At 48.2% G+C, this 14371-nt stretch overlaps 1 protein-coding gene across 1 annotated transcript in view; it reads right to left on the reverse strand.

The window, feature by feature from the left end:
- Positions 1-987: 987 nt before the first annotated feature.
- LOC123368282 (integrin alpha-D-like) overlaps positions 988-14371 on the reverse strand; it is a 168796-nt gene continuing 155412 nt past the window's right edge. The window contains exon 33 of the mRNA XM_045012941.1: positions 988-1090. The gene's annotated coding sequence lies outside the window, so the exon portion shown is untranslated. The remainder of the gene's footprint in view (positions 1091-14371) is intronic.

A 14371-nucleotide genomic window follows, 5' to 3' on the forward strand; every position in this document is an offset into this window, starting at 1 on the left:
CGCATCAGGCACTGGGATCTCAACCCGGAAATTCCAAGGGGCGGGGGAGGCTGCGGGAACTATAGGATAGCTACGGAGTAGCTACCCACAGTGCAATGCTCCAGAAATCGACGCTAGCCTCGGACCGTGGACGCACACCACTGATTTAATGTGTTTAGTGTGGCCGCGCACACTCGATTTTATACAATCTGTTTTGTTAAACCGGTTTATGTAAATTCGGAATAATCCCGTAGTGTAGACGTACCCTGAGAAAGCAGGACAATCAGCAAGTTATCTTAAGTGCCTATAGACAAATGCAAGAAGCCTGGGAAACAAGCAGGGAGAGCTGGAAATCCTGGCACAGTCAAGGAACTATGATGTGATTGGAATAACAGAGACTTGGTGGGATAACTCACATGACTGGAGCACTGTCATGGATGGATATAAATTGTTCAGGAAGAACAGGCAAGGCAGAAAAGGTCAGGGAGTTGCATTGTATGTAAGAGAGCAGTATGACTGCTCAGAGCTCCAGTATGAAACAGCAGATTTGCAGAGTTGCAAACATTGCATCCACTTCACACCTGTCAGACCTTCCCTCCCCCTTCACAATGAGGACACACGTCCCACAGAGAAGGGGAGTCGCACCTGTGACCCACTCCCATCCCAGAGAGCCTGGGGGAATAGAACACAGAGGGAACTGAACCCAGGAGTCCTGCTTATCAGCCCCCCATCCCTTGTCTAAGCCCCTAGAGCCCCATTCCCCTCCCAAATCTGGGGACAGAACCTAGGACTCCTGATGCAGAGGCCCCTGCTGTAAGCACCAGACCCACCTCCCCTCCCGTGCAGAGCCAGCCGGGGATAGGACCCAGGAGTTCCAACTGTCCAGCTGTTTCCGTCCCCCTGCCAGAGGGGTACTCGCTGGGCACCCATGTGGAGGAGTCCAGCATTTCCCAGTCCCTCTGGCTGGCACTTACCTGCACACAGGTAGAGGAGCAGAGGCAGGGGGTCCATCCTGTGCTGGGTGAGGGGTGTGTGTGGAGCAGGGAGTGAGAGATTCAAGGACGCTGCCTGGAGAGGAGATGGCTGAGTGCAGAGGCAAGAGAAGTGATACCTGAAAAGAAAGAAACACTGATAGGGGTGGAGGCGGGGACTCAGGGTGTTATAGGGAGGGAGCAGAATGGAGAAAAGAAAAAGTCAAGGACACTGAGACACCCAACTTGTCAGACACACACACAACTACATGGAGACAGGCGAAAAAACAAAAAAGACCAACCACGTACACCCTGAATTCCCCCATACCCTTCTTCTCCGCTTCCGTCAGTGGTCAATTAGTTACATGTGATGTTGCTAATTTAGTATTTTCCATCCTCCCCCCCTTTGTAAATTCAAACACCCCTCTAATTTCAATTCTTGGGGAAAATACTGTGAACACATTTATCCTGAGACAAACATACACAACTAGACAGACATCCATACAACTACCCTGAGACAGACAGAGACACAATCAGAGAGACAAACACCCCTTCTCTGAGACAGACAGACACACAACTACATTGAGATAGACAGATACACAATTAGACACACAACTGCAGTGAGAGACACACAGAGCTAAACAGACAGACAGACACACAGACTTCTCTGAGACAGAGACAGACACATGACAATATTGAGACACACAAATTACACACATAAAACAATACTAAGTCACCCAAACACACACACACACAATGTGACAATGAAACAACCAGACATGGACAGTCACAATCCAAAGCTCTACTGACAGACAGACAGACAGACAAAAACCACACAGACACTCACTCATACACCCCCGCACTGAGACAACCACACACTTTTCTTATCTGATTACTCTCGTTATAGTTAGTATGGCAACACCCATTTTTTCATGTCCTCTGTGTATAGATATCTTCCTACTGTATTTTCCACTGCATGCATCCGATGAAGTGGGCTGTAGCCCACAAAAACTTATGCTCAAATAAATTTGTTAGTCTCTAAGGTGCCACAAGTACTCCTGTTCTTTTTACTGATACAGACTAACACGGCTACCACTGTGAACCCTATAGAAACTGCATCACAGGGACTGTCCCTCATGGGCTTCTCCGTGCTGACTGCAGCAATTTCCCCAGTCAGGGCACCCGCTGCCCTGGGTTTGGTCCTTGCAGCCAGGACCGAGCTCTGATTGCAATGGGATCCCCGGAGAGATTTCTTGCCATTGTGGCTTCCCTGATGCTCCATAAGGCTGGAGCTAGGAGCCCTCCCAAGCCTGGGGCTGCCCCCTCAGGTTGATCCTCTGGTAGTTAATAAACTCTCCATTCGAGCTGGCTTCATGCCTGCTGTGGCAGGGTTGTCCTCCGCAGTGCACCCTTGTGGCTTACCAGCCCCGAGTTGGGACACTGATAAATGCCGTAAGGGTAGCACCAAGGGTTCGCTATCCTTCCCAAGCGACCCTTCCAGCCCCACTCTCTCTCACACAGAACGCTGGCCCTCCAGATTGTCTCCCTGCAGGCCTGGCTCCTACCAAACTTGGAGTCTCTCCCCTAGGCTAGAGCCTTATTCCCAGTCTGCCTCCAGGCTATCTGCCTCTCCAGGGCCTGCCCCTGGAGTCTCCTTCTCTCCTGCCACCCGCTTCCTAACTCAGCTCCCCCAGAGTTGGGTGTGTAGGAGACACAGGAGCGGCTGACCAGGACTGAGCCCAACTCCCCTTAAAGGACCAGCCTTTAAGCCCGTGACACCACTCTGAGCACACTGGTGGGTCTTCTGCTGTCTGCTCAGGATAGCAGGCTGGGTGAACCCTCTCTCATACTGGGGGCATGTATAGGGTCTCTCCCCAGTATTGCTAGGATTCCAACAAAAGCAGTCAGGGCCAAGGGTCAGAGCAGGGGCAAACTTGAGGCTAGGTGTAGGCAAGAAGTCCATAGTCAGTTCCAGACCAGTATGGAGACCTTCAAAATGGAGGGTCAGATTTCAGTCTAAGTCCAAATCAAGCCAGGAGTTGAAGAGCATGGGCCAGGGCAGTCATGGTAGCTACAGAAGACCCACACTGCTGCCTGGACAGAGACTGAAGTGCTCCTCGGGTTTATATAGAGCAGGGAGCCAATCAGGAGCCTTGGGGCTGCTGCCTGTCAAACCCTTGAGGTGGAACAGCCCATGGTCTGTGTCCACAGCAGGTCACGGGTGGTGGAGCAGACACCCATCGTGGCAGCCTGGTGCTATCAGCTGCCTGGTAGCACTACTGGTCTGGGTTCTTGACCCAGGAGGCCTCACATTTGTTTTCCCCCACCCCCCAAATAGGGCTGCCTCCTGCAGGTCTTGGTTTGGGAGGTTTGTAAGATTTTGTGCCAAAACCACAACACAAACTGTGGACCCCCAATCATGGAAGGCTGGTGCGAAGTTGGGCGCATGGTCTTGGGATGCAGGCTCCCAGGATTGCTCTTCCAGGCCAGAGCCCTCCCAGCCTATAAGGAGCCGTGTCTGATTTTTGAGTCCAGTATCTCGTGCACCTCGTACTCATTGTGTCCTTGGATCCATACTGGACGGAGCGGTGGTTGAGCCTGGTGAGTCAAAATCAAGCCGAGGTCAAGCCAGGAGTTCCAGAGCATAGAACAGGAATGGTCGCAGCAGCTACCGAAGAGCCATGCTGTTGCCTGGACGCTTCCTGGACCACCCTTTGGGTTTTTATGGGACAGGGAGCCAATCAGAAGCCATGGGGATGCTGCCTGTCAAACCCATGAGGCAGAACTTCCCATGGTCTGTGTCCACAATATAACCTCATAACATGGGGTACAGCTATTTCAGTGAGACCAGTGCCTGCGGCATCTTACACAAGCATTCCATAAAGTCTAAACACTACACACATTTGTCAAAATGTAATTCCTAATTTATAAATGTTAATGCACAGGTGAGCCAGACTGGTTCCCAGCTGTGCATGTGTCAGTGTGTAATGAGGCCTGGGGGCCTTGGCATGAGCTGGCAGCTGGTCTGCCAGAGTCACAGATGGGTTTAAATGTGGTCCAATGCAAAGCTGTACATCCAGGAACAACAAGACTATCTTTCACATTTTGTGGATGGAGGCCTGTAGCCTGGAAAGCAGTGACTCTGGAAAGCTCGTAGAGGGTGTTGTTAGGGCTGTGGGTATGTCATGATACTAAAACAATCTGCTGCGGTGGAGCAGATGTGACCGGTGTGGTGCTCTGCTCTGTTCAGTGTTGATAACAGTTGGCTGCGTGCGTGTTCCCTCTGTGTGCTGCCCGGCTCTGCAGATCGCTGACACAGCAAACCCTGAGCGAACCCCCAATGACCACAGACTCTGATAAGGTATGAAGGCAACCGGCCAGGTTTATTGTCAAATGAAGCGCAGTAATAGTTCCCCGCAGACTCTACAGGACATACTACGAATATGTGCCCCCGACAATGGATGGGCTCAGTCAGTGGCGGCACTTTCCACTGCCCCCTAGGCCGGACAGAGATAGCCACTCAGGGATGCATTCTTATACCCAGGTACAAACAGATTACACATCACTCCTGACATATTGAGGTACCACCCCTCTAAGCATTAGGATGCTGCCTCTCCCCTGGTACAGGTTGGTTCGAACAAACAAGTCTATCCATCATATTGTCCTTCTGACCCTGTCTTTAGGATGGGTCTGCCTGTTCCTTGTTGTCTCTGTGGAATGTGTTCGTACTGGGATGCTCTGGTGCCATCCTAGCACATGTTCATCTTATTAGTGCTTATATGTGTGTACGTGCTTTTAGCAGCCTTCCTCTGGCCAACTTCTGTGAGCAGGGCCTGCCTCTGGCTCACAGCTTAACTTTGCTTTTTGTGTTAGCAAAGTCTTGAGCATTACTTTTAGTTCAGGCCTCATATCTCATACTGGGCCTCAGGGCCTCATCTTACCACACCTGATACACAAAGAATATGTCATGTAAATTGCACGCATTAAGGAAAATATAGTAGCAGATGCCCTGTCCTGGAATGAGGGTTCTGAGCCAATGCCTATGGATCAGCCAGTGGCTGACCCTTTTCAGCCTTGCAAGCACGTGCCTGGGGCGGCAAGCCGCGGGGGGCGGCCTGCCGGTCCCTATGAGGGTGGCAGTCAGGCAGCCTTCGGCGGCATGCCTGCGGGAGGTCCGCCAGTCCCACGGCCGTCCTGAGGCCCAGTATGAGGCTTCGGTGGCTGGTTGTGCAGGTTTGAAGGCACAAGGAGATGAACAAGGGTCCCGCTGTCTGTTTTTGAATGGGGAACAGGGTCGTGACTCTCAGTTTGGTTTTGCCACTTCCCCTTCTGTCGTGTGATCAGATGCCCCAGGATGGTTGCAGATAAGAACTGGGGAAATTAGAAGCCAGATTGCCTCACTAGTTCCCCATTTTTCTGAAATGACCAACTCCCCTCCGTGTTTTTCTTTCCATTTCTGCATGTTCCGACAAAATATGTCAGACAAAAAAGAACGATCAAAGACAGTGGGGGTCTGCTGCTCAGTGGAGAAGGTGAGCTGGTAACAAAAGATAAGAAGGCAGAGTTGCTCAATGCCTACCTTGCTTCAGTCTTCTCACAAAAAATAACATGTGACCGGATGACTAGCGAATTTACCACAGACCATAAAGGGGAAGGGATGCCGAGCCGGATAAGTAAAGAACACATCAGAGCTCTTCTGGCCAATTTCAATGAATTCAAATCAGCAGAGCCAGATGCTGTTCACTGGGGGGTACTGAAGTGATATTGCCAACTCCAACTGTTCAAAAATCATGAGGCAGGATCACCAAAAATCATGAGATTGTTTTTAAATTCATGAGATTAGGTAAAAACAGGAAATTTTGAGTTCTTTTTATTTGCCTCCTGCATTTTGAGCCCTTAGGCTGCACTGGGGTCACGTTTTGAAGCTTTCTCCACAGCCACAAGGGCTATAAATGTACTTTTTCTTTAAGCATGAAGGCTGAAATCATCACATATCCACTTGACTCCAAGAGCTGGGGCAATAAGGAAAACAATAATTATCATGAACTTCATGACAAAGTCATGAGAGTTGGCAATTCTGCTGAAGGAACTAGCTGAAGAAACCTCAGTGCCACTAGCAATAATATTTACAAATTCGTGGATGACAGGAGAGGTCCCGGAAGACTTGGGAAGGGCTAATGTGGTGCCCATCCTTAAAGAGGGGAAAAGGGAGGAGCTGGGAACCATAGGCCAGTCAGCCTAACTTCGATACCTGGGAAGATACTACAGCAATGTATAAAACGTTCAATTTGCGAATACCTGGAGGATGACGGGGTAACCACTAACAGCCAGCATGGAGTTTCCAAGAACAAATCATGCCAAACCAGCTTGATTTCCTTCTTCGACAGGGTAGCTGGTTTGGTGGATAGGGGGAATGCGGTGGACATAATATATCTGGATTTCAGTAAGGCTTTGACACAGTCCCACATTTTCATAAGTAAGCTGGAGAAATGCATTCTCAGCAGAGCTACCATTAAATGGATACAAAATTGGTTAAACAACCACAAACAAAGAGTATCTATTAATGGAATGATGTCAGATTGGAGGGAGGTCTTAAGTGGGTTTCCACAAGGATTTTTCTGGACCCGGTGTTGTTTAACGTCTTTATTAATGACCTGGATGTAGGAATCAAAAGCTTACTGATCAAGTCTGCAGATGACACAAAGCTTGGGAGCAGGGGAGGGGGTTTGCCAATACTTTTAAGGATAGAGCTAAAATTCCTCTTCCCCTACAAGCGCTTCCCCTCCCAACCCACAGACATGGAGACTGATAGAACTAACCCCTCTTCCGGTTCGCTCCACCCCATCCTCCCATCACAGCCATGTCCCTACTGCTGAGTTCACTCTCTTTGCACCCCCCTACCCCATGCTCCTTTTCCTTCACTGTTACTTTGTGACGGAGCAATTCTGGCGGGACCCAACTGAGACTGCCAAATCAGGACCAATTGCTTAAACTGGGCAGTCACAGCCCTAGGCTGGGGTTTTTCCACTTCTAAGGCAAACCAAACCAGCCAGACAAAAATGACTTTGGTCTCACCCCACTGGCTAACCACAAGTCACACAAGCAATTTCCTTAGACACTCCAGTCTCCCAGTATCACCACCAGTGCACTCGTCCTGGGGATGAATGGTTATGAAAACCAACACCCCAATAAAAGAAAAAGGTTCTCTCGATCCCAAAGGACCAAGCCCCAGACCCAGGTCAATATACACATCAGATCTTACCCACAAATCACGCTGTTGCCAATCCTTTAGAATCTAAAATCTAAAGGTTTATTTACAAAGGGAAAAAGGTAGAGATGAGAGGTAGAATTGGTTAAATGGAATCAATCACATACAGTAATGGCAAAGTTCTTAGTTCAGGCTTGCAGCAGTGATGGAGTAAACTGCAGGTTCAAATTAAGTCTCTGGAATACATCCCCCGCTGGGATGGGTCGTTCAGTCCCTTGTGTAGAGCTTCAGTTTGTAGCAAAGTCCCTCCAGAGGTCAGAAGCAGGATTGAAGACAAGATGGAGATGATGCATCAGCCTTATATAGACTTTTCCAGGTGTAAGAATCTCTTTGTCCTCACTGTGGAAAATTACAGCAAAATGGAGTCTGCAGTCACATGGACAAGTCTCTGCATACTTTGCTGAGTCACAAGGCGTGTCTGCCTTCTCTCCATGGGTCAATTGTGTAGCTGATGGTCCTTAATGGGCCATCAAGCCAGCTAGGCAGGGCTAACACCAGCTTGTCTGGGATATTTCCCAGAAGCAGAGCATAATACAAAATACAGACAGTACAGAGCCAATACTTATAACTTCAACTACAAAATGATACACAGACATACAGACAGCATAATCATAACCAGCAACCCAGAACCTGGTCTTAGACACCTTATATGACCCCCTTTACTTAAGATTTGGTGCCACTACAGGACCTTGGTTGCAACCCATGTTCTATATGGTCCCAATTTATATCAATAACGTCACACCCTCAACGCAAAATTGATGCAGGAAGGGATGACAAAACATCGCTGACTGCATCCCAAGAGCCCCCTTTCCTTGGGTCTGTCTCACTACAGCTAGTGTTGGGCTAGAGGCCGTACCAGTGTATAACCGAAATGGTTTATCAAAGTCATGTTCAATAACATGAATGAATCTCTTTACAAACTCAAGGTATAACTTGGTTAGCTTTTGCAGCATGGTTCCTGTATGTTTCACGTGATCTTGCCAAGAGCTAAAGAAAACAGCTACTTTATCCATACCAGCTTTGGCCAATGTTTTGAACCCAATTAACATTAAACCAATGTAGATATTGATGTTGTTCATAGTACAGGAATCTTGGCATTTAGCCATGAAAGCAATATGGTAGTGTGCCTCAGTTTCCCCTTTCATACAGCACATCAGGTCTGGAATGTATTTTCCCCAGTGAAAAGTTCCAACACTGTTTACAGGCATTAACTGTGAAACATCAGTATAGCAAGGCCCTTTAACATAAAGTGTGTTTTCATGTATTTCTTTCAACATGTTCAAGGGATTTTCCAAAAGATTAGGCACATTGTACATTGTTACAGTTCTTGGCAATAGCAACACATTAGTTACAAAAATTAGCATTAGCAATAACAACAAATTCATTGCAAGTGTCCATTTACAATTATGTTTGTCATGCCACACCCTTGGCTCAATACCATTGGAGTTTGGGCATTTTAGGGTTAACCTGTGGCTTCCCTTTGCAAAATTCAGTCTTCTCTTTCCTTCTTGTCCTTCAGGATTAAACCCTGATTTCTCTTGCTTAACAGAGTTCACTGGCTGATGGGGTGGGCCCTCTGTGCTAACAGCTATTAGCAAGTCTTTCTTCTCCCTGCCAGCCAAGTAATTCGCATCAACACAGACACTAGCTTTTAACTTCTTAGCTGCTATGGATTCCAAGGCTGGACTTTGTCTTACAGAGATACCACACCAATTCAAAGGGTCTGAGGGTGAGAGCTGGCTTGCTCTCCCCTGCCTCCTCAAGCATTCAGCCATAAAACTGTTCTGCTTTGAAACACCAGTAACTGAATCTGTCCTCAGATCCTGAAGCACAGACTGCTCACTTACAGATTCAGCATGGAGACATTCCTGTCCCAACACCATTGTCTCCCCAACAAGCTGGCCACACACAGCCAAGTGGTTATAGGGCTGCTCAACTTCCTTAACAGCTTCTACTCCACCTGAGACCTTTTCAAAGCTGCCCACACTGGATCTCTCAAAAGGAAAGTCAGTGGATCCATTCACAACCGAAAATTTCTGGCTGTTAGGAACTGAAACTTTCTTGATTAAATCACTTTTACACCCTTCAGTTGCAGTAAACTGCTTGCACAGGCTACCATGAGGATTCCTTTCCCTAGGAGCTTCTCTAAGCAGCAATTCACCCCTCTCAGAAATTCTGCCCTTCCCCTCTCCACCTAGGGCTTGCTCTACAGGAACACTTCCCTGAGCAACCACAGCCGCTTTCTGGGTCTCACTTACATTCAGAATCACTTCAGGTCCAACAGGCGGATTTCTACACAATCCCCTTTTAGGCCCACCTACAGACTTTCTAGATAACAGGTCAGAAGCAGTCTCCTTCCCTTGGCCATGAACAAGTTCAGGAATCTTTTCCTTCTTGCTACAAGTTGTCAAACTGTCAATAGGTAACACCATTAAATTACCTTCATGCTCTCCTTGTGCCCTGGCTAGGGTATCACCCTGATCAGACAGAGTTGCTACACCCTTTTCCAACCACACATTAGCAACTGGCAAACTACAAGCACCAGAATTGTCTGTTCTCTGGGATTTTGCTAAGACACTAACTGGATGCAACCTAGTCACAGTGCCATTCTCCCCAGCAGACACAAACTTAGGACCATTCCCTTCCTGGGCTTTAGCTGTATTTACAACCAACTCCGAGACACTTGAATCACCCTCAACCATCACAGGCTGAAAGGCCCCTTCTGTCTGCTCCACAGACACAGAAGAGCCGGAGACACATTCTCCTTCACCAGACACACAGCTTGGGATTTCACTTCCCTTGTCCCAGCACTCAGGGCTGTTCACAGACAACTGCTTGGAGACCGAGGTAGCTCCCTTCATAGGCAAGTCAATACCCCTGACCGACATAGGCACATTCCCTCCACTGTCACATTTCTCCACACAGGACACAGGTAAGGGATAGGGACACTCCTCTTCCACTATCCCTGTCTTCCCAAACTGCTGATTAGACAAAGCCATCAGCTCACAAGGCTGCCCAGGCTCCTCCAAACTTTCCCTACCAGGCACATTGCCACTCCCAACAGATAAGCTGCTGCTTTTTTCACTACACTGAGCTACTTCCAGCAAATCACAGTTACCCATTTCAGGTTCACTTTTACAAGCTGCACTAGCCAACAATCCATTACCCATTATAAATTTACCCTCTCCTTCCTCAGTTAGGGCTTTAACCTGACCATCTACTTTAATCTGCTCCTGAGAAACATTTTCCTCACCAATGAGATCTTTCTGCTCTTGATCTAACTCCAGATTTCCTTCTGAGACATCAGACAGACATTCAGAAACTTCATTCCCAGACACACTGCTTATTTGCACAGACAAACAGCTATTTCCCACCAGGTTAGAATCCCCCTCTCCATAGCCATAGCAAAACGGGTTAAACACAGAGAACTGCCCAGAGTAATACCACATATCAACACAGTTATAAACTGGATTTTCCAGAGGATACAGTCTCTGCCGTTCTTCCATTGCTTTTTTGACTTGGAGCTGGAGTCTAGCAGTTTCTTGTTGCATCTTGTGAGTCTCCTCCTCAGCAGCCAGCAGCTCCAGACGTCCCTTACGAGCTTTTTCTTCTCTCTTAGCAGCCTCTTTCTCTCTCTCGGCCGCCTCTCTCTCCAGCTGGGCCAAGACTTGCTTCTCTTCCATTCGAATTTCTGCCAGTTCTTGCTCATAATCAAACTGCAGGCTGTCTCTCAAGGCTTGCAGTTTCCTTGCTTTTCCTGATGCTTTCTGTCTCATGGTCACTGACCTTTAACCAACCAAACTCTCAATCCCAAATTTAAAATTTGGACAGCGTGGGGTTCTGACCCAAAGCTTAATTGACCTGGTTCTGTGGATCCAAGCACGACTACGCCACTGTGACGGAGCGATTCTGGCGGGACCCAACTGAGAGTGCCAAATCAGGACCAATTGCTTAAACTGGGCAGTCACAGCCCTAGGCTGGGGTTTTTCCACCTCTAAGGCAAACCAAACCAGCCAGACAAAAAGGACTTTGGTCTCACCCCACTGGCTAACCACAAGTCACACAAGCAATTTCCTTAGACACTCCAGTCTCCCAGTATCACCACCAGTGCACTCGTCCTGGGGATGAATGGTTATGAAAACCAACACCCCAATAAAAGAAAAAGGTTCTCTCGATCCCAAAGGACCAAGCCCCAGACCCAGGTCAATATACACATCAGATCTTACCCACAAATCACGCTGTTGCCAATCCTTTAGAATCTAAAATCTAAAGGTTTATTTACAAAGGGAAAAAGGTAGAGATGAGAGGTAGAATTGGTTAAATGGAATCAATCACATACAGTAATGGCAAAGTTCTTAGTTCAGGCTTGCAGCAGTGATGGAGTAAACTGCAGGTTCAAATTAAGTCTCTGGAATACATCCCCCGCTGGGATGGGTCGTTCAGTCCCTTGTGTAGAGCTTCAGTTTGTAGCAAAGTCCCTCCAGAGGTCAGAAGCAGGATTGAAGACAAGATGGAGATGATGCATCAGCCTTATATAGACTTTTCCAGGTGTAAGAATCTCTTTGTCCTCACTGTGGAAAATTACAGCAAAATGGAGTCTGCAGTCACCTGGACAAGTCTCTGCATACTTTGCTGAGTCACAAGGCGTGTCTGCCTTCTCTCCATGGGTCAATTGTGTAGCTGATGGTCCTTAATGGGCCATCAAGCCAGCTAGGCAGGGCTAACACCAGCTTGTCTGGGATATTTCCCAGAAGCAGAGCATAATACAAAATACAGACAGTACAGAGCCAATACTTATAACTTCAACTACAAAATGATACACAGACATACAGACAGCATAATCATAACCAGCAACCCAGAACCTGGTCTTAGACACCTTATATGACCCCCTTTACTTAAGATTTGGTGCCACTACAGGACCTTGGTTGCAACCCATGTTCTATATGGTCCCAATTTATATCAATAACGTCACATACTTCCCTCCTCCCTTCCTCACATTTTCTTGCTCCAGTGGAACCATCCGTTCCTGCAGGTCCCCCCTCATCCATCTCTGATGATTGTTACCCATGCTCCCTCCCTTTGTGATAGAAAGGACCATAGGTGGTGCATGAGTCTATGGCCCTGCCCCTTGCTCTGCCGCGAGGCCCTGCCCCTCCTCTGCCTCTTCCCCCAAGCTCTGCCCCTGCTTGCTCCTGTCTGCTCCCTCCCCTGCCCCCCATTGCTCATCCTTAAGGCAGGAAAATACTGGGAAGATATAGTCTGTGTGAGGGGGTTGTGCAGGGGTATTCTGTGTGTGTGTGGGGGGGGCGAGGTTATGCAGGGGGGTATAATGTGGGAAGGGATGGGTACGGGTGAGTGCTAGACAGTCACGTAGCCTGATACTCCATGACCCCCTCCTTCTGTGCCCCCTCCCCCCATTTATTTCCCTCCAGAGGTTGGCCTGGGGAAGTTCAGCCTGGCCCCCAGATGACCAGAAATTCAGCCCCCCTCCACCTTGAGGCACAGACTGTCCGGGAGCTCCCCCTGGGGCAGAGCAGCTCCAACTCCAGCTCATGGCTCTGGCTCAACAACACTAGGACCAAGCTGAAGGAGCCTGGCACCCAAACCCCATGTTTCAGTGAGGTGTTTTTATGTCCCTCTGCTCAGGGGAACATTTCGTGGATTGGAGCCGGGAGCAGCTGATTCAACGTGCTAAATGCTCAAATGCGCAGTTTGTGGAATATGTACAAAAGCTATACTAAAGACAAACCCACAGTAACCGTCTCCAGTTTGTGAGGGACCCCATGGAGCCAGTCTCTAGGAAACAGATAAATGCATGGAGGTTAAGTCCATTAATGGCTATTAGCCAGGATGGGTAAGGAATGGTGTCCCTAGCCTCTGTTTGTCAGAGGGTGGAGCTGGATGGCAGGAGAGAGATCACTTGATTACTCCCTCTGGGGCACTTGGCATTGGCCATTGTCTGTAGACAGGATACTGGGCTGAATGAACCTTTGGTTTGACCCAGTATGGCTGTTCTTATGTTCTAACCTAAAAGAACCCAAAGTTATGGAGACAGATAAGAGTCAAGGAAGCCAGCAGAGTATCAGAAACCTGGAAAAAAAACTGACTGGAGGAGCTCAGGCGTTTGGTCACAAGCTGAAGTGGTTCAAAAGTTTTGGATTTTTTTTAAGCAGAATTTTTTAATTGTTTCTTTAAACAATCAAACACAGCAAGCAGCAAATATTTGGCCACACACTTCTGAAACCCCAAACTATGTTCAGGTTTTGGCAGACTAATTTCAGCTTTTCAATTAAAAAAAACACAACACATTTTGAAGGAAAGCAGACATTGTCCGTGATTTTTTTCTGCTTTTTAAACCCCCCCAGTTTTCGATCCAGAAAAAGTTTTAACGGAAAATATTTGTCCAACCCTTTTAATGAGCTTTAGTGCCTTTTAGCACTAGCTGATGCTGAGCACCAGTGATACCTTGTAAAGAAATTTTCTCAAAACTGGGTTGGTGCCGAGATGCAGAAGGTTTATTTTTCCCAGGGCCGCCCGTGGGGGGGGGGAAGCAAGTGGGGCAATTTGCGCCGGGCCCCGCAGGGACCCCCACGAGAATATAGTATTGTATAGTATTGCCATTTTTTTATGGAGGGGGCCCCCAAAATTGCTTTGCCCCAGGCCCCCTGAATCCTATGGGCAGCCCTGAGGCAAACAGAACTGGAAAGACAATTTCAGCCAAATAGACCCAATGAATGAACTTCACTTGTACAAACAGAGCAGCTAAAAAGAACTGAACCACAGTGAACAACCAGCATTTCTCCAAGACCTAACAGCCTGTATGTTCAGTGGGACAGAAAACTGACAGCAATAGCACCACCTGCTGTGTGAAAAGGGAGGGTGATGCTGAGGACGGAATGACTCCTGCTCCCAGCAGGCTGGTAGGGAGGTCCCAGTGGGGGAAGTGACTAAAATGAAGGGGTGACTTATCTGCCCCTCCAGGTCGGCTCGTATTTCGGGGGTACACTGTGTGCTGTGGACCTCGACAGAGATGGGAACATGGACCTGGTTCTGATTGGAGCCCCCATGTTCTATACATCTCTGAATGGAGGGCGCGTCTATATCTGCCTGATTAACCAGCAGGTAGGAGAGGGGAAGAACTGGGGTTTATGAT

This window comes from Mauremys mutica, chromosome 4 (assembly GCF_020497125.1).
Source record: "Mauremys mutica isolate MM-2020 ecotype Southern chromosome 4, ASM2049712v1, whole genome shotgun sequence".
In the NCBI taxonomy this organism is placed as follows: Eukaryota; Metazoa; Chordata; order Testudines; family Geoemydidae; genus Mauremys; species Mauremys mutica.